Below are 13,422 nucleotides of genomic sequence, written 5' to 3'. Positions count from 1 at the left end.
ACACACACACACACACACACACACACACACACACACACACACACACACACACACACAAACAACGACAAACCACAAAGAAGACGTGATCAAACTACGACTCCCTTACGTTTTATTTATTTCATTTTATTGACCGTCAACATTTTGTTGTTGAAACAATCGACTCTTCATCGCCCTCTAGTGGACATTTTGATGCTAGCGTGAAACATGCGCTTGTTATCATACTGTATGTATGTGTGTGAGCAGGCCTTTGTGTGATTGATAATGTAAACATGTTTTGTCTATATTTATGCATCTATATTAGTTCTTTAAATCACAATAATAAATATTTTCGGGGGGTGAAATCTGGCAGAAACATCACCCCAATAACTACGCTGGACGTAAAGTCATCCCCCCGTTGATTAATACATAAGATGCTGGTGTCAGGATTTGAAAATGGAATGGCGCCTCAGGCTCCATCATCATCCTCACTCTGATCCAGGATGAAGATCAGAGACGCTGTGGTGCAGCGATGGGGAGGAGGAAGGAAGAGGTGAGAGCAGGAGGATGGAGGACAGAAGTTCGGTTGGACAGACGGAGCGCTGGAGAGCTGGAGATAAGAGAGGGGAGGGAGATGGGGTGACTGGTTGTGCATGGGGGGGGTTGGATGCAGGGATCATATCCATCAGGGATCTCTCCTGGTATCAACCCGGAGCGATCAGTGATAAATAAAATAAATAAAATAAAACAAGCTGGAAATGGCTGTAGCTGCAGAGGGAGTTCCTATCAGCCCATCTCCATGCCTGTGCCCCCCCACCCCCCATCCCCAACGACAGACGCCTCCTACTACCTTCAAAAGTCAGGACGCCTGTAATACAAGGCTTCTCAATCCTCCAGAAGGCCATTCTGCTGCTCCCCCCACGCCCCCACGGCCAACAGGATCTGCAATTATAAAACATCTCCACATCGCTTCTTCTTCCAATAATTTGACCACTAGAATCTCTCAAACCCCCCCTTGCCTTCCTTTCTGCACTTCATCTCCCTCCTCCCAAAAAAAAAGAAAAAGCTCCACAAAAGAAAAGAGAAATGAAAAGAGGAGAGGGTTTTTCTTCCTTCTGCTGCACCCCACCCTTTTTTCTCGATAGAGAGAGGCAGAGAAGAAGACGAAAAAGAGGAAGAAAAAAAAACATAATTTATCTGTGTATTATCAAGAAAGGCAGACACTTTAATCAGTCAGCTATGAAGTCAGTATTTCCATTCTTATCTGTCGCAGGAGTGGAAATGGAGAGGAGATAGCGTTCTGGGAGCCCATCGGTGGGCAGGAATGATAATGGGGGAGGTAGAGGGGGTGAGGGGGAGGGGGGCAGGGCTAGGCTATTGGGCCGCTGTGTCAGCGCTATCTGCACCCATTATCAACAGCTTTATCTGCCCTACCATCAGCCTCGCTGTAATGGGGCCAGTTCAACTTTCCACATTATCATACCGCCAAGACCTGGTTGGCCAAGGCAAAGGGGTCTGGCTGGAGACAGAGAGGTGGGGGCAGATAGATAGAATGAAAGAAGGGGTGATAGAGAGGCGGAGGTGGAGGGGTAAAAGATCGAGTGAATCAAGATGGAAACACAGAGATCAGTTAAAGGGAGAGGATGGAACGATGAAGCAGCTGGAGCTGCAGAGGGATGGAGGCCTTCAGAGAATAACAAAGCTCCTACAACGTTCGTCTTCATCACGCCGTGTCTCCGTCTCACCTGGATGTCCAACGTCCACAGAACTGGACCTAACTGGACCAGTCGGGGGTTACATGGAAACCACAGCTAACAACAACACCAGTCTCAGTCACACCACGATGAATACTGGATGAACATCGGGCAGGGGAACTTATTTTGAAAGGGCATTAGGGCATTACCCAAAAAAATATTATATATATATATATATATATGTATATATATATATATATATATATATATATATATACTATAAATATACAGGAAAATGAAATTACTCAGATTATAGAATTTAATTCATCAAGTTAAAATTATGTAAAGTGAAATATTTCACCTGCCACTTCAGTTGAAGCCAAACTTTTTCAGTTCACTTCCGGATGTTGTCAGCCAATAGAATGCGCGTACGGTATCAATTGACTGCCTACTAAATATCCGCGAAAAAATATACATAACATAAAATAAACATAAATAAAGTTACCATGTATTTAATACTTTTATTTTCTATTGTGTTTAAAACCACATATTTCGATCATGAAAATATGTTTCATGAGATTAAAATCTCAGCTGATAACCATCCTGCCCCGCCCTCATCCAGCGCTCGCCTCGCCTTCACCCACGCTTGCTCCACCCTCATCCAGCGCTTGTCCCGCCCTCATTCAGCAATCACTCCGCCTTCTCCCAGCCCTCGTCCCGCCCCCACAGCTTCCATCGCCCCTTACCAAAACTCTCCTCAAGTGTTCTTACCTGTGGCACACACACACACACACACACACACACACACACACACACACACACACACACACACACACACACACACACACACACACACACACACACACACACACACACACACACACACACACACACACACACACACACACACACACACACACACACACACACACACAGCTGATTGGCAGTTCACTTATCAGTGGGGGAGCCAGAGCACCAGGGTTTACACAAGCACAAAGCAATCCAAAGGGCCGGATCTCTGCAACACTACTGGCTCACATGACTCATAATGTACACATGGGGGGTGGGGGTGGGGGGTGTCGCTGCTCATCAACAGCCTTCCATTCTTCAATGTTATCAGATAGACGAACATTAAAGTGAAAATAAGTTCTGGATGACTTTGATCATCCTCTGTTGGCAGCTGGAGGAACTGCATCAACACCCCCCCACCCCCCAGCCTGCAGAAGAGGCTCGGAGCTGGAGAACCATAGAAATAGAGCGTTCACCACACAGAGGAGTAGACGGGTTAATGGGTAGACCAGGAGGTGCTCGTGTCATCACTGATCCACCACAGCTCCACGAGGAACACGACTGCATCTCCTCCTGCCGGCTCAGTCTCACGGGGGGGCGACTTATCGCCTCCTCACATCCTTCTCATTTCCTCCATCTAACCCTCGTCTGACTCCTGGCTCCTTCATTGTCTCCTCATTCAGTTCAGCTCTACATTTGTTTCTCCTTCTCTTTCCCGTCTTTTAGAAACACGTGTTTTTGCCGTGGAAAGAAGGCGGTTCACAACTTCCTGTGTCTACAGGAATCTAGTGGAGAGCTGGTTATGTTGACAACATGAAATGTTTCAAATTTAAATACTGTTTCAGCAAATTGTACTTTTTTTGTACCTTTTGCACAAACAAGTATGTTCCGTGTAAATACTTCTACTCCTGGAGAACGTCTTCCACCTTCAGGGGTGAGGAACATCTTCTTGAAGCACTGGTGGTGGTTTGGTCTGAAAGCAGGAGGTCTCATGTCGCCCTTAAAGGAAACAGGTGCCCACAGGGTCAAAGGTCCATTCAGACCTCTGTGTGTGAATTGGATTGGGGGGGGGGCACAGCTCCATCTGGGAGGGGCGTTCAGACCTTTGACCTGACTGCTGTCAGGGGAACCAAGCAGGAACTGAAGCTTCATTTTAGGCTCCACTCGCATTTAGCGTTGGTTGGGGGAAAAAAGCAGGTTTGGTGTGTGTGTGTGTGTGTGTGTGTGTGTGTGTGTGTGTGTGTGTGTGTGTGTGTGTGTGTGTGTGTGTGTGTGTGTGTGTGTGTGTGTGTGTGTGTGTGTGTGTGTGTGTGTGTGTGTGTGTGTGTGTGTGTGTGTGTGTGTGTGTGTGTGTGTGTGTGTGTGTGTGTGTGTGTGTGTGTGTGTGTGTGTGTGTGTGACTGTAAAAGCAGGTCAGGTGGTGTTGTTTGCCCAGGTCGCCTTAACATCCCGGAACAGAGTGCTCAGCACAGTAGGAGCAAATGGCCTGTCTTATCGCTGCCGCTGGGGGGGCCTTGTCATAACACCGGTCGTCTCTTACTCTCTTTTATAGGCACTTACACACACACACACACACACACACACACTTACACACACACACACTTACACACACACACACACACACACACACACACTGTCCTCTGAGTGGTCAGGGACCAGAGACCAGACACGTGGCCCACAGCTTTTCCACAATCACAACTCCTGCGGTGAACTACCGCCCAGACGACAGGGGCCCCGCAGCCTCAGCGTGGCCCCTGCAGCTAATACACTGACACACATTATGCTGTCACACAACATAATGTCTGATTTACTGTAAAAACACACATCCACAAGCAGTAAATGACGGAACGGCTCAGTAAACCAATCCTACTCTAACGTGGATTTCTTCGACCTTCGGCGCCGTCATTCTTCAGCTGCTTCCCGTCGTCAGGAAGGTTTTAGAGAGGTTCAACTGAATTCAAACAAGATTCTCACACTTGGTGACCTTTCAGCCACGGAACAGAGCAGCAGACAGCCGAGGCCTGGCCCGATCACAACGCTGATAGAGACGGGACTGATAGAGAGGTCAGGACAATCCTTTCCCTCCTCAGGTGGTACCAGAACGCTCCATCGAAGTGGACGGTCCACCTGTACTGTCCAGAGTCTTTGATTTTTAAAACACAACCACTCTTTTTTAGCTAAAAGTACATTTTTAAATTGCATTTAAGTTCAAATTAAAAAAAGTTTAGGCTGCGAAAACATCTTGTGATTTCAGAAAGTGTTGAAAACTAGTTTGCCGTCAGTGACAGCAGTGGTACCAGCAGGTAGAGAACACCTGGTGAGGTGATGGTGACTGGAGGCCGAATCCTCTCCCAGTACAGCAGAACCGTGACATATGAGCCGTCGGTCTGTCTTTGCACATAAAATTGAAGATACAAGCAAACCTTGGTTTTCGAACGCTTTAGACATCAAACAAATCGGAATTCGACCAAAAAATTCAGAATGTTTTTGTCTTAGAAGTTGAACGCGAAACAAACGCCCTTTTATCGCCGCCAAGCGAGAAAAACATTCACGTACGCCAACTGCTCACCACCACAAAGGTAAAAATTCTTATCTTTATTGTTCTTATGCTTTAATTGTAATGTGCTTTTTATTTTAGTTTACTGTATTCAATAATGTTTCACTTAATCTGCGTTCCATTGCCTACGGTACGAGTTACGGTACCATAAACTTCTGTCCGAAACACGACGGTAACTCGTACCTTAGGCTAACCTGATTACGTTGTTGTTTTTCTTTCTTTCTCGTGTTTGCTTCTTTCTTTTACATTTCTTTGATATGTTTCATTACTATACAATTTGATGTTGACAAAAGGTAGTTTTCTAGCGTCTTGGAACGGATTTAGACCATTTACATTATTTGTAATGGGAAAAATGTATTTGGAATTCGAACAAATCGCTATTCGAACAGCCTTCCTGAATTGTGGTCAGAAACCGAGGTTTACCTGTACGAGTTATGCTTCGGGACACCGCTAGTTGGCGGATGGATACGACATCAGTTGAGACCGGATATCGTTCTTTTTCATGGATTAAAGACATAACTTGTGTGTTCCATTTCATTTCATATTCTAACATTGTTTACATGTTGTTACATTTTCATAATTTATGCCATTCGAGGCTTTTTTACAAGGCTGGAATGGATTTAAATTATTTTAGTTATTTTAAATGCGGACATGTTTGACTTACGAGTTCAGCCATACAACGGATTAAACTTGTATCTCAAGGTACTACTTTATTTTGATGGGAATGGCGTGACATTTCTGACTGGTTTCCAGCATATCATTATTATTAGACTGCCTGCAGGTCGATAAAGTGTGGTTTAACTTGCGTGATTGTCTCCATCTTACTGTAACTTTACCTGTCACACCTTTCCAACCTCACTGACAGACAAACCTGAGCTTGGCGTGTCGTTCTCGGTCCTGACAGCAGCACGAGGACGTGAGCGGGACTCTTTGGTCTCTGTTTAAACATCCATCCTTTCTAATAGCGAGCCCGTCCGCCATGAGTTAAGCCTCACAAAGCTCCCTGGGAAGAGTTGGCAGAGCGCTAATTACTGCTAGAGCAAACTGTTTGGACACAGATTATGCTACTGTCGGTTGGGGTGATGTTCTCGCCCCACTCTCATACAGAGTCCTCAGTGGCGAGGTCAAGGGTGAAACCATTTACAACGGCGCTGAGTCGGGGAACTATAATTCTCCATCAGGCCGCCCCCCCTGGGTAAACAGTAAGAAAGGGTAATAACTCATCCACACACTGAACACAAACGGCACTTCCTCTGCAACCCCGCCAACTTCCCTCTTTGGTGTATCCGACTGCGCGCACACACACACACACACACACACACACACACACACACACACACACACACACACACACACACACACACACACACACACACACACACAGTCACACTCCAAACACACATCTCAATGAAATGGCACTAACACCTTTAACAATAGCATGTCCCTCCCACCAAGTGTACGTTCAAGTTTTACGCTTCCAACAGAACAGAATATTTAAAGAGAGGGGGAAAAAAGAAACCCGCCTGGAGATAATCATCAACGAACACCAAAAAATTTCCCAACATGTCTGGCTTATCTTACACGGAATCTAGAATGAGTAATACGTGGTATTAATTTTAATTAAATTAATCAATGACAATGCTTGTAAGGGGGAGAGAGAGAGACGAGGGAGGGAGGAAGGGCGGCGGGCGGGTTGAATGAGTGGGAAAAGATTGAAGGAGAAAAGAAATGCATTCACACCTATCATCTAATTATACAACAACATTAATCCCATTAGGGCTGGAACTGATTGCCAGGGTCTGGACCCTGGCTGCTCCTGCTCAGGCCTGCTGTTATTGCTGTGGAGCCTCAGCTCCTGCCTGCTGCAGCCTGATAACAACTCTAATCACACTTGGCGATCTCTATCTGCACCGGAGATCGGGCCCCGCGGCTTATCGAAAGTTCACATCAAGCTAAAAGCAGAACAAAGAGGGAGAAAACACTCACTCACACACACACACACACACACACACACACACACACACACACACACACACACACACACACACACACACACGCACACACACAAGAGAAACCCACCAAGGCGCTGCATTACTGCTTCGGGTGTATGTTTGTGCATGTGCCTGGAATTTAGACGTGCTTGTGTTTTATTTCACTTAGGCTTACAAAGAATGAATTAATCTCTCAATTGTGCGTCCATATAACAATCATGTGACCCGAGCTTTGTCAAGACAGCTGATAAAAGAACAAGAGTAATGCATTCCTTTCACACGCACTAGCGACGTTTAGCTGGAACCCTTCTCAAGTCACATTAAATAAAGGCTAAAAACACCTCCTCTAGGTGCTTCAAAGAAAGTCCTCCACCAGTAAATGAAAGAACGAGAGGGAAGTAGCAGCAGGAAAGGAGGACGGGAAGGTCAGAGCAGCGATTTCCTTGTCTGGCCTCTGCAGGCGTCCTGGTTTGCTTTAAGCTGTGGGAGGCAGCGAATTATTCATGCTGACCTCTGAGCTCTAGCACTAATGTCATAGGAACCAAGCACACACACACACACCCACACACACATAATCAACAATGTGGATCTGCAGGGTGTTATCTATCTACCATCAGCAGGCCTCCTTATCAGCCCCAAACATCTTTCAGAGAGGGGAGGGAGAGCGGCAGAGCTGGCTGGGGCTGCACATTAAAAACACACCGCAACACATTCATCTAGCAGCTACGTCTTCCACACACTTTTTTCACTCTCTTTCCACTATCTACCTCCACTTCTCTTCTCCTCCCTCTTATCGCCGCACTTGTCCCCCTGCTCTGCCTCCGCTTTTCTCTTCTTTTAATTATCTAAAGATCCAGCCTCAGTCAATGGCAAACAAAACCACCGACAACAACGCAACAACGCTGGGAAAAAAGCCACGCAACAGCCAGATGTAATTACAACGTGCCCTCCGTCCTCAATCTCTCTTTCCATCTGCCCAACCTCCCATCTCTTTCCCTCTCCCTCTCTCTTTTGCTTTCTCCGCTATCAGCATCGGCAATCGCTGCAGAGTTTTATCGCGTCTCCGATCTCAACCGCCAAAATATAAGCCCAGGGATCCAGCCTCAGCGGGCCGCCTGACTGCCTGCCTGCCTCCTATCTCTCTATCAAGGAGAGAGGCCTTATCAGGCTGAGAGATCACCATCCGTTGGGGAGGATGACGCACAAAGAGACACAGACAAATATCTATCTGCTACACAAACACTCGTTTCTCCTCCTCAACTATGGGCGTCCACAAAGAACCAGAGTAACCACTGCTTTTGGGGAAAAATTGGAAAAAAACACTATGTCTTAATGTTCCGCTGTCTCTCTCTTTCTCCATGTGTGTGTGTGTGTGTGTGTGTGTGTGTGTGTGTGTGTTATCAATTGTTTCCACAAAAGTTATTTCAGGTCAGAATATCAGGGCAAAATCTTTCTACCCACCTGCCTGCAGAGCCACACTTCCATACATCACCGTAGATTTGATAAAAGGCCTGATGCAATATGTGAGCTTGATGTGAAAAGATACTTGCTGTTATATAGGAGTGTTTCAAAAACAACATCTAAAACTACCAAAGGGAGGAGCAGAAGTCATGATCTTCTGATCGGACCTCCACAGACCTGGTTTCTGCTCCTGAATGGGGCAAAACCCAGCCTTTATCACACTTGTAACAACATTACGGAGTTCAGGTTGATCTAAATCACATGGAGCACCTGTAGTCTTCATGCCATCATCAAGGATCACTGTGGAAACAGCCTAGGACTAACATGGACCTGGTTCTGGTGAGCAAAGAGCCAGCCCTCACAACCGGATCATGAACAACACTAAGATGAAGGTGGTTCTGATCCACAACATCTCATCTTCCTCTCTCAACAGATCTCAACAGTTCCTTTATGCCAAAGAGAAGATAGCATCGCTTTAGCTGTGATCTCCAAAACAATCAACATGTATGGAACAACAGCGGTGCAGGGAGAGCAGCTCAGTTTGCATTAACAGCTGATTAACAGCAAATCAGATTGTGTCTCCAAATGCACAGCAAAGAAGATCAAAGGACCAATGACCAATATCAACAAGTGATCGGCTCCACCGACACTTGGTTAGCTCAACGTACAGATGTTTAACAACGCTGTGACCTGCCGGAATTATTCATATCAGCAAAAGCAAGAATTGTGCTAACTGGCAGAAGGGTGGACAGTGCCTTCGCAGTAATACTAGCGATGCTAGTGGTATTGTTAGCAGTAGCAGCAGCCCCCACCTTAGCCCTCCCACCCCCCATGCCCCAGCAGAACAAAGTCTTTATCACTCCTCACTCTTTCCTATCAAAATGTCTGCCAAATCACAAGAGAGTCATGGGACTGAGAGTCTGTCTGGCCTCAACCGCAGCCGGGGCCTGGTGCACAGGGAAGCATAGTGGACCAGAAGCACTGATAAAGACAGCCATGACACCCCTGAGACACACACATGTACACACACACACTCTCTCATACACACCGAGTCAAGTTGGGGTCTAATGACCTCAGGTTTCTGGAATACATCTCCAGACTTTACTGGGGGTGTCTGCTGGGAGTTCACTACTGATAGCCGTCTCCATGGAAACATGACTAAACAGGAAGTGACAGACTTTCTAGGCAATTTACAGCAGCACACTAGAGAAGCACAGCAAGGTAAAGCTCGATCATACGTGATGGTGTCAGCGATTTCACTGATATCAGAAGTAAGCTATGACGAACAGACAGGCAGCAACAATACGAAAGATCCAAGTTAAAAACAAACACATGGTTGTCATCTGCAAAGAGCATCACAAACCATTGATTGTTCATCCATATTAGATAGCTAATATAAATAATTTGTACTAAACTCCAGGTAATTCAGAGCTACAGTAAAAAACAGTGATCCCTCGTTATTCGTGGTTAATACATTCCAGGACCACCCGTGAAAAACAAAACATCGCAATATAGCGATAAACTATTTATTTCATTATTTATTCACGCTAATTTAAATGTTTATGAACCCACCCATACTGACTCAACCACCTTCTATCTATTACCTTTTCCCACACTCTTATAGATTGTTTAAAGTACTTTTAAGTTCATGGGCGTATGGTATCACATGACTACCTACTAAAAATCCACGATATAGTGAAGCCGGGCATCTTGAAGCACGAACAAGCGAGGGACTACTGTAGTTTTATCCAAAGAAATAACAAATTCAAAAAATTTTGTTGTTAACTCATTGACTGCCAGCATTTTGTAGCAATTAATCTCCCTCTGCTGTCTTTCTCTGACGCTCTGGACATTTATCGGTGTTTTCTTTCTGTTCCTGACCAATCCCAAGATGTTTCGCTCAAAGCGACAACATGCTCGCTCTGATATACACAAACTTTGTAGCATCGTAAATAGCTGCAACTTCTCCATCTTCCTATGACTCTCCATCCTCTGTTCCATAACTGCCATCATGACGCTATTAGAATTAGATTAGAAGCCGGATAGTCAGTGACGAGCTCCACCAGGCGATCGCCCAGCCCTCCCCACAGAAAAATGTAATCGATGACAGCCAGTGACCCTGAAATGACTTTCAAAGCAGTCTGTTACCTCAAGCAAACACAATAAATTAAATCAATTGTTTTCAACAGAAAAATGTAGCATGTATCATCTATCCTTGATTCACTGAGGTATTAGTGACAGGACTAGTGCACTTTTATTCCAGTTGGGATTCTGTATGAATGCAATGAATGGGGGTTGTAATGGGGGGTCAGCTGTTCCTCTGATGCCTCAGGAGGTAGTCACAGTGCAGAATCAGGCGCCTGTCAGAATGAAGTGCCCCGCCGTTGCAGAGCAGGTGTAACATTGTAGAAATATGTCCAGGTGTGTGACCTACCCTGGGGATATAACTATGCAGAAGCAACAGGAAGTCCATTATTGGAATAACATGTACAGAAGATGACCACCAACCGGGAGCAATATAGACATACGTCAGCTACTCTGCTCAATGTTGTGTTTTGGATTAAACATCAACATACATTGTCACAGCACTCTGTGATGCCTCCGACTGGTCCCGTTTGAAACAGTGAAGTGGTCACAAGGCCAGCTTGAAAGGGGCTTGAGGAAATACACGATGAAAAGGCAGGATTGTGAGGATGTAGACCAAACCAAAAGACTTGAAAATAGCTAGCAGAAGCTAGCAGCTAATTCAAAGAAGACAATTACAGAAACAGGACGATGTTTGGGAGCTCTCGTCATCAAACTAGAAGATGAGATCGACCATCGTGAAACAGGAAAGCCCATTTTGCCCTGTTAGTCCATGACTGTAAATATAAATCAGTGCTACACATCTCACCAGATGTTAACGCTTCAGTGTTGTACATTGTGTGTTTTGCCAGGTCCGTGTGTGAGCAGCGTTGTTCACCCGTTGTCTCGTTCAGTACAACAAACAGCACAAAGGGTCCAGATGATCACGACGTGACGTAGCACTTCAGTTGCTTATGCTAATGCTGAGGTTTATTCACACAAAACAGCTGCTACGCTACTTGCTGGCTAATCTGTTTGACATTGAAGGGAGGTGATAACCTGGATCATTTAGTCTGAGACAGTCCCTGAGAAGCAAAAGAAAGACAACTAGTTACTGATAAGTCCATCTGTTTAATGAGACTCATTAAAGAGAGGAATTTTTGATGCTAAGATAAAAAAAAGTAAACATATGTGCTATTTATAATATATAGCATAATACAGTATTCACGCATGTAGAAATATTATTATTGATATACAGTATTTTAAACACATTGGAATTGTATTCAAACAACATCTACAGTATTTTGTACAATAAAAGACGCACTGGATTATAAGGCGCAACTTCAATGAATGGCATATTTTAAAACTTTTTCATATATAAAGCGCACTGGATTATAAAACACACCGGATTATAAGGCACGTCTGATTATAAGGCGCACCTTCAATGGATGGCCTATTTTAAAACTGTTTTCACTAGAATAGGGCGCACAGCATTATAAGGTGCATAGAATAGAAACTACTGTAGTGGTTATGGTTGTAAAGGGATTACATTCACGACTCTGCAGCTTGTTCTCAAATTCAAGAGCCAAGTCACTGCTAGCCAAAGATGCCTGGCATACTACAACTGACTCGCAATTGTGGTTGACACCTGAAATAGCAGGTAGCTGTGTATTCTGTCTGGGCTGCTGACCAGATGGGGGTTGAGGTTACAGCTGAGAACTCATCTGAGAACTCATCTCTAATGAATGGCCTATCTTAAAACTTTGTTCATATATAAGGCGCACTGGATTGTAAGGCGCACTGTCGGTTTTTGAGAAAATTAAAGGTTTTTAGGTGGGCCTTATTGCGTGGAAAATACTGTAATCAAACAGAAGAAGGGAGTTCCTAACCAACCACAACCAACACATCAACAACTAGTCAAACGGAGGGGAGTGTAGATAAAGCAACAGTTGTGCACAAGTGTTGTTGTGAAGAGATGTTTCCACATTGAAGCAGAGTGAGTGTGAACCATCGTGTGTGTTCGTGCAGTCAGGAGGCGACCATCAGGTTCACAGACCTCTGTGTAGTGACTACTCAGACATTTCAAACAGACGGTTTGCCAGTCACACGGGTTTTGTCAGGATGTCCCAGGATGTCCCTCGTGTTGTAACTCTGGAACAACAGACACACAACTCAGGCCAGCTGAGAGCTGGTTCAGTTACAGACACTGCTGGAGTCATGCAGTACGAGTACGGCCCTATCCTACACACACACACACACACACACACACACACACACACACACACACATATATATATATAAATGATGCTGTCAATTCTGAAACAAAACTTTCAAAAAAATAGAAAATCAACTTTTTATGGCGTTCCTCTTGTGTGTAGCTATGTACCTGATCAGAACTCTAGTTTGTGTGCTGATCAGTTTGTCACTGATCAGACTACTATGAACATAAATGTTCTATCAATTAAAATTATTCAGAGTGGTAGAACACAGCGTGGACTTCAAACAGCTGCTTCTGGGAACACAGTGACACAATCACTGATGACTAGATATTGTTTGCTAAATGTGATAACCGACCAAACAAGCTGAAACACACTGAGGCCAGGGCTTTTATTTCTCTTCGTCTTTTCTCAATCGTTCATCTGTAATATAATGGCATTAAATCTAGACTGTGGTCATGCTCACAAAACCCACGGAGGGGTTAACGACCACATCATTAATATGATGTTTTTATCAACTTTAAACATCAGACACCAGCGATAAACCTCACACGTCTTATAAACAGGAAGAACTCGTCAAGTACGGAGACCAGCCAACCGCCGGCCCTAGAAGGGGCCCTTCAAACGGACCCCTGATGCATTATTGAGTTAAAAGGATAGATGAAAAAAAGATC

The 13,422-nt window shown here is 44.8% G+C and overlaps 1 protein-coding gene across 1 annotated transcript in view; it reads right to left on the bottom strand.

Moving 5' to 3' along the window:
* Positions 1-13,422, bottom strand: part of zfpm1 (zinc finger protein, FOG family member 1) — a 93,480-nt gene that overhangs the window by 78,835 nt on the left and 1,223 nt on the right. The window lies entirely within an intron of this gene.

The sequence above is a fragment of the Antennarius striatus genome, chromosome 4, assembly GCF_040054535.1.
Source record: "Antennarius striatus isolate MH-2024 chromosome 4, ASM4005453v1, whole genome shotgun sequence".
In the NCBI taxonomy this organism is placed as follows: Eukaryota; Metazoa; Chordata; class Actinopteri; order Lophiiformes; family Antennariidae; genus Antennarius; species Antennarius striatus.
The sequence above is the reverse complement of the archived record's forward strand: the minus strand, read 5'-3'. Positions and strand labels throughout refer to the sequence as shown.